Below are 12,862 nucleotides of genomic sequence, written 5' to 3' on the forward strand. Positions count from 1 at the left end.
CTTGCTAGTGGTGTCAATCCGAACTCTATTGAACTTATCACCGAATCGGTGTGGCGTTCAACCATATTTTTATACCTTTGGTTCTTACCTCTATATAGGTATTGGGTCAAGGTTCGCTTCTATCCTTCCACAAATTTCACCTTAAGCAATATAAGACTCGGGCAATACTTTTAGTATTGAACATTCTTGACGTTTAAGTTTTATTTTCCATCTCCATCAATTACCTTTTTCTAACCTACCTTGTTTCTATTCTAAACCGAATTTATCAACACCAAACCACTCATCTAAACCCTCTCAAAGCTTCCGCAACCCTTAGCCTAAATCACCCAAGTTTGACAACTCCAACTACTCCTCGTAGACGATCGGGCACTTAAGTGAATCGACTCAATCAACCGAGCTGGATCACATCAATAACTTTATGGAGTTGTTTTAAGCGGAAGTAATTAAAAGGGTTCAAAAATGGCTTGGTTTGGAGAATGGATAGGTTCGATTTAACAAAGAAAATAAAGTTTAAGTCGATAGATAAAATGGAATGGAAATTGAACTCAAGCGAAGAACGATTCAATACTATGTAAAGTATTACCCCGGGACTTATATTGCTTAAGGTGGGTTTAATGGAAGTCGAAGATGGACCTTGACCCGTTACCTATAGAGAGGTAGGAACCAAAGGTATAAAAAGGTGGATGAACGCCAAACCAGGATGGTGATAAGTTCAAGAAGTCGAGTTGACGCCACTAGCGAGCTAGATAAGTCAGACGAGACTCAAACGAAATCGGATTGGAGGTAACCTCACAATAAGTTTAATAATCAGAAATGTCTAACCTTTTTACAAAGAGAAATGAACTATTTATAGAGTTCAGATGATAGCCGAATAGTCATACTAAACAAGCTTAAAGACTAAGTAATTCGGCTTTAAATGTGTAAAACTAAACTAGAAATGTATCCATTAAAAGTGATGTCCAAATTCGGCTGTATGGATGTTCAATGGCCAACTTCATGAGTAAGGAAATGTACTTGAGGGCTGATGAATGCATGGGATGCCAATAGCTTTGTCTAGATTTGGCCAAGGTGTGAATGGACACTTCAAAAGATGTCTTTTGGCCGAATAGGTGCATAGGAAATTCAATGGTCAGCAACCGATGCATGTAGGTGGATATTCATGCACTCTTCCATTCATTGTATTGAATCATTCATGCATCATCTTTAAGGCAACCATTCGTTGTAAGTAGTCATGCATGTACCCGAACATACATTGAACCAGAAATGTTCATGAATCCTCATTAATTGTGTTCCCACATGTGGATGTACCTACAAAAGATATAAACAAATTAGATTCAAGATACATTCAGGTTAAATTAAATAATATCAAGACATATTTAACAAATTAAAATAAAGACATAAATAAAATATAATTAATAATAAATTCAGCTAGCTCAATGATAGTCAAAATTCTGATGAGCTGAATTGAGCTAGAAAATTCGGTTATGAGCTGTAGTAAAAATAATTAAAATAAAACTATCACTCAAATTATTCAAATAATAAAATTAACGAGCTGGAAAGAAGCTAAATTGAGCTCAAATAGGTGGAATTGAGCTCAAGTGAGCTAATTGAAGTCGAATTGAGCTAAGGGAGCTGGAATTGAGCTGAAATTAGCTTGCACTAAGGTGCATGGTTTCTTCAAGGAGTTGGATCGAGCTTCCCCATCTTCAACGAGCTGATTCTCCTTCCAAAACTTGAACAATAAAGCTGAAATAGCTTCATGAATTTGCTTGGACCTAACTCGAGTCATTGGTCCCTTTGGGAGCTTGAGGGACACAAGATTCAAGCTTGGTGGTGCTTGGGACGTGGTCACATCATCCCCCCTTCTTCAAAACGACTTGTCCTCAAGTCGAGCTGTTTGTTCTCTAGAAAATAATCCGTCTTATGCAACTCTCCTTGAATGAATGGAACAATTAGTCGTTCATAAGCCTTTGCAAAAGAACTCACAATATTCGGCATTAGAGATGGCAAATGAATCAATGAAAATAGACAGCCATTAATCATCAAGAAATGATCAGAACAACTATGTGGATCATGCATGTTCATAACAAGACAAGTATGAGTCATGTAAAAAGGCAAATTTAAAACATCATTCTTACAATCATACGGACAAAACTCCTTCCATATCCATAACTCATCAAATGGTCGAGACAAAGACAAATATGTTTTTAAGCATTCGAACTTTTCAATTTGCTTCCACAAGTCATTGTTCAAGTAAATGGAATGCGAGTAATGGAACAAGAAATTTAAATCTTCATCACAAACACACAAATGAAAAGTTTAATATGATTCATGATTTCGCATGTTTGGCACTCGCAATTGTCGTTTGGTTATGTTCTCAACAATGAATTCATCACATTTTCCAAAGAGAAAAATCGTCTTATCATTACTCAAAATGGATTTATCATCATCAAGCAAAATCAAATAATTAACCACAATAGGATTCAAGCGCTTTTCAGCAATCAAGGTGTCTTCAAAAATTTAGTTACATTCGACTTAAGAAAAGATGGTCGCATAACATCAGAATTCATACCTGATTCACCTTTAGGAGTGGAAAATTGAGAATCAATTTTACCTTTTTCAATCAAAGTGAACCTTTTCTCCTTGAGAAGGTATTGAAGTCGAAGCTCATTACACAATCCTTGAAAAACCTGAAACGAAGGGTAAACACAAAGACAACTTGCACTTTTTGAAGTGTTGGGTTCATAATGTTGAAAGAGGGTAATGTCTCCATAGATGTTGAACTCAAAGGAACACGCTAAAACACTATTCACATATTGAACATATGTAGCGATACCAGGTTCAAAAACATGAGTTGATCTTACCTTTTCGAAATGAAAAATGAATTTCATGTACAGCCACATAAAATGATCAAAGAACAATTTTAAATTATAAACAAAGTCTTTAAATTTCAGAGGCCAAACATCAAACAGACATAAATTTGTCGCATAAAATTTAGGATGCTTGAGTTCCGCACATATCAACCTAAAATAATAAATTACAGGTTTGAACACACGAGTTTGATTACTTACGCCAAAGTGTTTTAGTAAATCAAACATGTCAAACCAAAAGGGTTTTCGTGTCCATAGAAACAAACATTCAAATCTCTTTATATTCATCAAATCAAACTTGCACAAATTCATGGATTTGTCACATGACAATAATGGATGCACAAAATTATCATATTTGAAAAATTGAATCGGTTTTCGTGAAAACTCGACATCATGCAAAACCAAATCTTTAGTTTGTCGTTCGTACCGAATAACATCAACCACATTCAAAGAATAGCAATTAATCGAATGAAAATAAGAGAATGTTTTTAAAATAAAGTCATTTTCAACAACTTTCAAACTTGATGGCCATGACTCGGTTTTTAAAAATTCCTTACCTCGCTTACCTTCAAGCTCGTGTGGTTCGATTTCAACTTCATCCTTACCTTTTTCGGTCATGCAAAAATGTCACTCGTTAGGAAGATATTGAAGTTGATATTTGTCACAGAGATTTGTCAGAACCTGAAAAGAAGGAACAGAATAAAAACAAACATCACGGGGGTTAGTTAAAATTTTGTTCTCCTTTTCTTGTTCTCGCTCACTATCTTCATTTTCTCTCGTTTCTTCTTCAACATCTTTTTCTTTTTCAATTTTTTTTCTCAATCTCAATTTCTTTTTCAATTTTCTTTTCTTCATTTTCTTTTTCTCTCACTATTTTGATTTCTTTTTCTTTTTCATTACAATGTGTGGACGACTCGAAAGAATCAAAGAGATAATCATTTGGCTCAAAGAAAGAGAAAATATTTTCATAAACTTCTCGTCCATTTCTTCGGGAACAATCCTTTGGGAAGGACTTCTTTGAAGCATACGAGGAATAGCTCGTCCTTTCTCTCTCATCTCGAGTGATTTTTGACTCGAAGTTTTCTTCTTGCGGTCTCAAAAGCCTTGTTGAATAGGAGTCTTGATATGTGTCTCTTCTCGAATAAAACGTCGTGATGAACTTGACTCTATTTCTCGACTCGGTGGAGTTTGCTTCCGTCGGGCTTTTTCCTCCAGTCGGTCCAAATGTCTTTTTAATGGGCTTAGTTTTTCCTTCAATATTCGGCCCATCTCGTTCACCAAGTATTGAAATTCATCGGTAGAGAATTCTTCTTGAGACATGATTCAAGAAAATGTTCGAAAATCGAAAGATAGAATAAATAGTAAATGAACCTCACCAATTCAAAATCCTCACCAATCTCTCACAAAGAAATAATGACTTTCACTCGCACTCGTGTTTAGACTCAATTTTTGGCTTTTTCTTTTGATGTATTTCACTCTTGCATTTTTCCACTCAACCTCTTCTCACAATTTCGTGATTTGTCTCGGTAGACTTAATTTGCTGCTTGAGGGTCGGTTTCAAAATGGGTTACAAGGGATAATGTCAGGTGTAGGTAGGCTGAACAAAGAAAAAAAATTGGTTTAAAGTGTGGCGTTGGGATGGGTAAATAATGGTAGGAAGGGAAACTTGATGATCGGAGTAATAAGAGATGAAAATAAAACTCGCAAGACTTTTCACTTCTTCTTTTTTTCTTCTTTTTTTTTGCTCGATTTTTTTCACTTTTTTTTTTAAATTTTTTTCAATCAATTTTTTTTCAATTTTTTTTTGAATTTCCTCTTCTTCTTTTTTTGATTTTTTTGTTCAATTACAATATGCTGAAATACAAAGGGAAGAGAAAAGAGAAAAAAAATTACAACCTGAAATTTTTTTTATTTTTCTTTCACGTTACGAACCTACTCCGAGCTTGATACGAACGTTGGCGCTCCTCGTTTTAGTAGCTCTGATACCAAATGATGCGATCCGGCTTGGTTGATGGAGTCGAGTTCACTTAAGTTGCCTGATCGTCGACGAGAAGTATTGGTTGATGTCGAATGGAGATAACTTTATGGAGTTGTTTTAAGCAGAAGTAATTAAAAGGGTTCAAAAATGGCTTGGTTTGGAGAATGGATAGGTTCAATTTAACAAAGAAAATAAAGTTTAAGTCGATAGATAAAATGGAATGGAAATTGAACTCAAGCGAAGAACGATTCAATACTATGTAAAGTATTGCCCCGGGACTTATATTGCTTAAGGTGGGTTTAATGGAAGTCGAAGATGGACCTTGACCCGTTACCTATAGAGAGGTAGGAACCAAAGGTATAAAAAGGTGGATGAACGCCACACCAGGATGGTGATAAGTTCAAGAAGTCGAGTTGACGCCACTAGCGAGCTAGATAAGTCAGACGAGACTCAAACGAAATCGGATTGGAGGTAACCTCACAATAAGTTTAATAATCAGAAATGTCTAACCTTTTACAAAGAGAAATGAACTATTTATAGAGTTCAGATGATAGCCGAATAGTCATACTAAACAAGCTTAAAGACTAAGTAATTCGGCTTTAAATGTGTAAAACTAAACTAGAAATGTATCCATTAAAAGTGATGTCCAAATTCGGCTGTATGGATGTTCAATGGCCAACTTCATGAGTAAGGAAATGTACTTGAGGGCTGATGAATGCATGGGATGCCAATAGCTTTGTCTAGATTCGGCCAATGTGTGAATGGACACTTCAAAAGATGTCTTTTGGCCGAATAGGTGCATAGGAAATTCAATGGTCAGCAACCGATGCATGTAGGTGGATATTCATGCACTCTTCCATTCATTGTATTGAATCATTCATGCATCATCTTTAAGGCAACCATTCGTTGTAAGTAGTCATGCATGTACCCGAACATACATTGAACCAGAAATGTTCATGAATCCTCATTAATTGTGTTCCCACATGTGGATGTACCTACAAAAGATATAAACAAATTAGATTCAAGATACATTCAGGTTAAATTAAATAATATCAAGACATATTTAACAAATTAAAATAAAGACATAAATAAAATATAATTAATAATAAATTCGGCTAGCTCAATGATAGTCAAAATTCTTGATGAGCTGAATTGAGCTAGAAAATTCGGTTATGAGCTGTAGTAAAAATAATTAAAATAAAACTATCACTCAAATTATTCAAATAATAAAATTAACGAGCTGGAAAGAAGCTAAATTGAGCTCAAATAGGTGGAATTGAGCTCAAGTGAGCTGATTGAAGTCGAATTGAGCTAAGGGAGCTGGAATTGAGCTGAAATTAGCTTGCACTAAGGTGCATGGTTTCTTCAAGGAGTTGGATCGAGCTTCCCCATCTTCAACGAGCTGATTCTCCTTCCAAAACTTGAACAATAAAGCTGAAATAGCTTTATGAATTTGCTTGGACCTAACTCGAGTCATTGGTCCCTTTGGGAGCTCGAGGGACACAAGATTCAAGCTTGGTGGTGCTTGGGACGTGGTCACATCACATTCCTCCTTCGGCTAGTCACCAATTGATCCCACCACACGATCGCATAATCCGAGAATTTAATGGCGGCGAGCTTTACCTTCTTATTTTCTGAATAGTTATGGCACTCGAAGATGAGTTCCATCTTCTTTTCCCACTCCAAGTAAGATTCGAGATCATTCTTTCCTTGAAACGGTAAAATAGTCATCTTGATATTTTTGAGATTGTCATCAGGACGGTCTCGATTTCTTAGGCCTCGATTTCATTGGAACCGTTGAGGGTTTCCTTGTTCAGATAAGTGGTCACCTTCGGATTCTCCTTCATCAAAGTTGTCAATTGGTTGCTCTCGTTCTCGCCTTGCATCTTCCGGAGTCGCTTCGCGTTGTCCTCGGATTTCAACTCGATATAAGCGGTCTTCGATTGGTTCAAGCTTGCGATCAAACAATCGCTCCATTTCTCGCATAATGGCTTGCAAAGTGAGATCTGACACTCCTCCTCCAACATTTCTTATGGGACGAAACCCACCTACCTCATTTTGATTCCTTTCCGGACTCCGTGACATTTTTTTTAAATTCTTTAAAGACACACAGCAAGAACTCACCAATCACTCACAAAGAATAATCACTCACTTTGGCTTTTCTACTCTCTAATAGTCTCACTAATCTCTCTTGCCTTTTACCACTCGGTTTTCACCTCTCAAAATTCTCTGCAAACTAAATTTGACAAATCAAAATCATTTGGAGGTCGGTTTACAAAATAGATGTGGCTTGGTAGGTAAATATATTAGGATCGGGTAGGCTAACAAACAAAGAAAATAGAAGGAAATTAGTGTGGATGTATAGATGTGGTCCTTCGGGTAGCAAGCTAGGCTTTTGCAAACTCAAAATGAATTTCAATCATTTTTTTATTCCGAATATATTTTTTTCTTTTTTTTTTACACTTTGCTGAATATAATAGAAAGCTTTGAACACAAAATAATAATAAGATTTTTTTCGATTTTTTTTAATTTTTTTACAATCTCGTAATACCGATTACAACGATTCTTACTCTAATTCAACTAGCTCTGATACCAACTTGATACGCCCTCACCTCATTTTCAAATTGAGTCGTAGAGATTGCCCGATCATGAATTAGGAGTAAATTGGAAGCTTTACAAAATAGGCTAGAAGAAAAGGATTATTTGGGGCTCAAAAGAGTTTGTTGGTTTAGGAAATAAATCAGAAAACAATAAAAGCAATTTTGGCTAAGGATTCGGAAGCCGAACTAACACAATAGGAGTGTGTTAACCCGTAACTTAGGAGAATGCTTAGGTTGGTAAGGTGTGGTGGATGGTTGGTTGAATGGATAGAAACTTAGACCCGCTATCCAAAAAATGATAGGAACCTTAGTATGAATCGAACGCCACACTTTTGGGATTAAAGATCAAGTTCGGGTAGAAACAAAAATAAGTTTCACGCCACAAAGAAGTTTGATAAGTCTCACAAGTTTTTGGAGAATAACGAAAGTTGAAAACAACCTCACAATTTAGTAAAGCTATCAAATTGTTCATTAACCTCCAAAATGTGAATTACATGGTCTATTTATAGGCTGGACTAAGGCAGCCAAATAGCCTATTAATCAGATTCTTATGCCTTAAGTTTCTATAGGAAACTTCCTAGAAATTTCCCAAATACATTGATGAACAAAAATCTGAATCTTATCCTTCTAGAAGAGATGATTCGGCTGGCCCTTTTAATGATGATAATTCACATTCAACTAATGTTTTAAAATAGCTTAATTGCTGCTATGGAGAAGATTAAGACACATTTATTTAATTAAATGATTTGAGCTGATTCTAAACTAACACAACTAATTAAATTTATTCAAAATAAATATAATCAGCTCCTTGAACTAATTAAGTGCCGAATTGAGCTGAATTAAGCTGACACGAGCTAAAATCAGCTTGTAGGATGGTGCGAATCAAGCTAGTTGAGCTGGGCGTTTTAGGTGCAATCAACCCATCACTCCACAATCGAGCAATATAGCTTGCTACGACATCTTGGAAATTCTTGGCACGTGCTCGAGTGATTGGTCCCAAAGGCAACTCTATGGATTCGACACCTATCTTCATGGGCGAGCTCATATCATGAGATAATTAAATGTAATATATTTGATGCTATGAGATATCCCACTGATATTAATTCTGTATTTACTCTTGATGTAATTGACAAATTTGTTCAAGATGTCTATGAATTAGGGGAAGAAGATGAGTTGAAAAGCATTCTAGCTAAGAGCATTTTTCTATCGACAAGCAGGAATTTATTATTTTTGAGTCTTTAATTGACTCAGTTTGCACTTTAGACTCGCCCAAATTGACACGATTCAAGCCGATTCTCCCTAATCTTACGGTAACTGGTAAGCAAGTCCCTTCATTGATTTCACCTCCTAAAATGGACTTAAAAGAGCTGCCCGAAAATTTGAAGTACATTTATTTGGGGGAAAATCAAACTTTACCATTGATAGTGTCGAATGCTTTAACCGAGATGCAAGATCTAAGTTGCTTAGTGTTCTTAGGGAGCATAAAGAAGCCTTCGGTTTGACACTAGCTGACATTAAGGGACTTAGTACGACTTTGTGTACCCACAAGATAGCCTTGGAACCAGATTCAGTTCCCAAAAGAGACCCCCAACGCCGATTGAATCCACCAATGATGGAGGTAGTTGATGTGATCTGACCCAGTTGATTGAGTCGAGTTCACTTAAGTTGCCCGATCGTCGACGAGAAGTATTGGTTGATGTCGAATGGAGATAACTTTATGGAGTTGTTTTAAGCGGAAGTAATTAAAGGGGTTCAAAAATGGCTTGGTTTGGAGAATGGATAGGTTCGGTTTAACAAAGAAAATAAAGTTTAAGTAGATAGATAAAATGGAATGGAAATTGAACTCAAGCGAAGAACGATTCAATACTATGTAAAGTATTGCCCCGGGACTTATATTGCTTAAGGTGGGTTTAATGGAAGTCGAAGATGGACCTTGACCCGTTACCTATAGAGAGGTAGGAACCAAAGGTATAAAAAGGTGGATGAACGCCACACCAGGATGGTGATAAGTTTAAGAAGTCGAGTTGACGCCACTAGCGAGCTAGATAAGTCAGACAAGACTCAAACGAAATCGGATTGGAGGTAACCTCATCAGAAATGTCTAACCTTTTTACAAAGAGAAAAGAACTATTTATAGATTACATTAGATAGCGAAATAGACTAAGTAAATTCGGCTTTAATTGAATTAAACTAATCTAGAAATGTATCTTTAAAGGCTATGTCCAAATTCGGCTGAATGGTACTTCAATGGGCAGCTTCATGGCTAAGGAAATGAACTTGAAGGCTTGGTGAATGTATGGGAGAGAAATGGACATGTCTAGGTTCGGCCAAGGTGTGAATGGACACTTCAAGAGATGCCTTTTGGCCGAATAGGTACTTAGGAGATCAATGGATAGCAACCGATGCATGTAAGTGAATATTCATGCATTCTTCCATTCATTGTATTAAATCATTCATGCATCATCCTTACGTTCATTGAACCAGCCCATTCATGAATCATCTTTAATTGTGTTCCCACATCATGCATTGTAAGTAGACGTTCATGCACCTAGCTTGAATGAATCTCCACATTCGGCTGTACCTACATGAAACATGAACAAATTAATTAAAAATAGATATATTAATTAACACATAAATTTAAAATAGACAAATTTAATAAAGTCTTAAGCTAAACATATTAAATTCGGCTAAGACAACTTTAAAAACATGAAATAAATCAAAACATAATTATGAGCTGTAATAACTTAAACTAAGTTAATAAAATACTTTAATTATTCAACCAATAAAATAAATGAGCTGAATTGTAGCTAAATTGAGCTCGATTGAGCTGAAATGAGCTCAATTGAGCTGGTCGGAGTTGAAACGAGCTAGAAAAGCTAAAATGGAGCTGAAATTAGCTTGCACTAAGGTGCATGGTTTCTTTAAGGAGTTGGATCGAGCTTCCTCATCTTCAACAAGCTGATTCTCCTTCCAAAACTTGAACAACAAAGCTGAAACAACTTCATGAAATCGCTTGGACCTAGCTCGGGTCATTGGTCCCTTTGGAAGCTCGAGGGAATCAAGACGAGGACTTGATGGGGCTTGGGCGTGGTCACATCATTCCCCTTCTTCAAAACGACTTGTCCTCAAGTCGAGCTGTTTATTCTCTAGAAAATAATCCGTCTTTTGCAACTCTCCTTGAATGAATGGAACAATTAGTCGTTCATAAGCCTTTGCAAAAGAACTCACAATATTCGGCATTAGAGATGGAAAATGTATCAATGAAAATAGACAACCATTAATCATCAAGAAATGATCAGAACAACTATGTGGATCATGCATGGTCATAACAAGACAAGTATGAGTCATGTAAAAACGCAAACTTAAAACATCATTCTTACAATCATATGGACAAAACTCCTTCCATATCCATAACTCATCAAATGGTCGAGACAAAGACAAATATGTTTTTAAGCATTCGAACCTTTCAATTTGCTTCCACAAGTCATTGTTCAAGTAAATGGAATGCGAGTAATGGAACAAGAAATTTAAATCTTCATCACAAACACACAAATGAAAAGTTTCATATGATTCATGATTTCGCATGTTTGGCACTCGCAATTGTCGTTTGGTTATGTTCTCAACAATGAATTCATCACATTTTCCAAAGAGAAAAATCGTCTTATCATTACTCAAAATGGATTTATCATCATCAAGCAAAATCAAATAATTAACCACAACAGGATTCAAGCACTTTTCAGCAATCAAGGTGTCTTCTAAAATTTTAGTTACATTCGACTTAAGAAAAGATGGTCGCATAACATTAGAATTCATACCTGATTCACCTTTAGGAGTGGAAAATTGAGAATCAATTTTACCTTTTTCAATCAAAGTGAACCTTTTCTCCTTGAGAAGGTATTGAAGTCGAAGCTCATTACACAATCCTTGAAAAACCTGAAACGAAGGGTAAACACAAAGGCAACTTGCACTTTTCGAAGTGTTGGGTTCATAATGCTGAAAGAGGGTAATGTCTCCATAGATGTTGAACTCAAAGGAACAGGCTAAAACACTATTCACATATTGAACATATGTAACGATACCAGGTTCAAAAACATGAGTTGATCTTACCTTATCGAAATGAAAAATGAATTTCATGTACAGCCACATAAAATGATCAAAGAACAATTTTAAATTATAAACAGAGTCTTTAAATTTCAGAGGCCAAACATCAAACAGACATAAATTTGTCGCATAAAATTTAGGATGCTTGAGTTCCGCACATATCAACCTAAAACGATAAATTCCAGGTTTGAACACACGAGTTTGATTACTTACGCCAAAGTGTTTTAGTAAATCAAACATGTCAAACCAAAAGGGTTTTCGTGTCCATAGATACAAACATTCAAATCTCTTTATATTCATCAAATCAAACTTGCACAAATTCATGGATTTGTCACATGACAATAATGGATGCACAAAATTATCATATTTGAAAAATTGAATCGCTTTTCGTGAAAACCCGACATCATGCAAAACCAAATCTTTAGTTTGTCGTTCGTACCGAATAACATCAACCACATTCAAAGAATAGCAATTAATCGAATGAAAATAAGAGAATTTTTTTAAAACAAAGTCATTTTCAACAACTTTCAAACTTGGTGGCCATGACTCGGTTTTTAAAAATTCCTTACCTCGCTTACCTTCAAGCTTGTGTGGTTCGATTTCAACTTCATCCTTACCTTTTTCGGTCATGCAAAAACGTCGCTCGCTAGGAAGATATTGAAGTTGATATTCGTCACTGAGATTTATCAGAACCTGAAAAGAAGGAACAGAACAAAAACAAACATCATGGAGGTTAGTTAAAATTTCGTTCTCTTTTTCTTGTTCTCGCTCACTATCTTCATTTTCTCTCATTTCTTCTTCAACATCTTTTTCTTTTTCAATTTTTTTCTCAATCTCAATTTCTTTTTCAATTTTCTTTTCTTCATTTTCTTTTTCTCTCACTATTTTGATTTCTTTTCTTTTTCATTACAATGTGCGGATGACACGAAAGAATCAAAGAGATAATCTTTTGTCTCAAAGAAAGAGAAAATATTTTCATAAACTTCTCGTCCATTTCTTCGGGAACAATCCTTTGGGAAGGATTTCTTTGAAGCATACGAGGAATAGCTCGTCCTTTCTCACTCATCTCGAGTGATTTTTGACTCGAAGTTTTCTTCTCGCGGTCTCGAAAGCCTTGTTGAATAGGAGTCTTGATATGTGTCTCTTCTCGAATAATATCGTCGTGATGAACTTGACTCTATTTCTCGACTCGGTGGAGTTTGCTTCCGTCGGGCTTTTTCCTCCACTCGGTCCAAACATCTTTTTAATGGGCTTAGTTTTTCATCCAATATTCGGTCCATCTCGTTCACCAAGTATTGAAATTCATCGGTAGA

The sequence above is a fragment of the Gossypium hirsutum genome, chromosome D09 (genome assembly GCF_007990345.1).
Source record: "Gossypium hirsutum isolate 1008001.06 chromosome D09, Gossypium_hirsutum_v2.1, whole genome shotgun sequence".
Classification (NCBI taxonomy): Eukaryota; Viridiplantae; Streptophyta; class Magnoliopsida; order Malvales; family Malvaceae; genus Gossypium; species Gossypium hirsutum.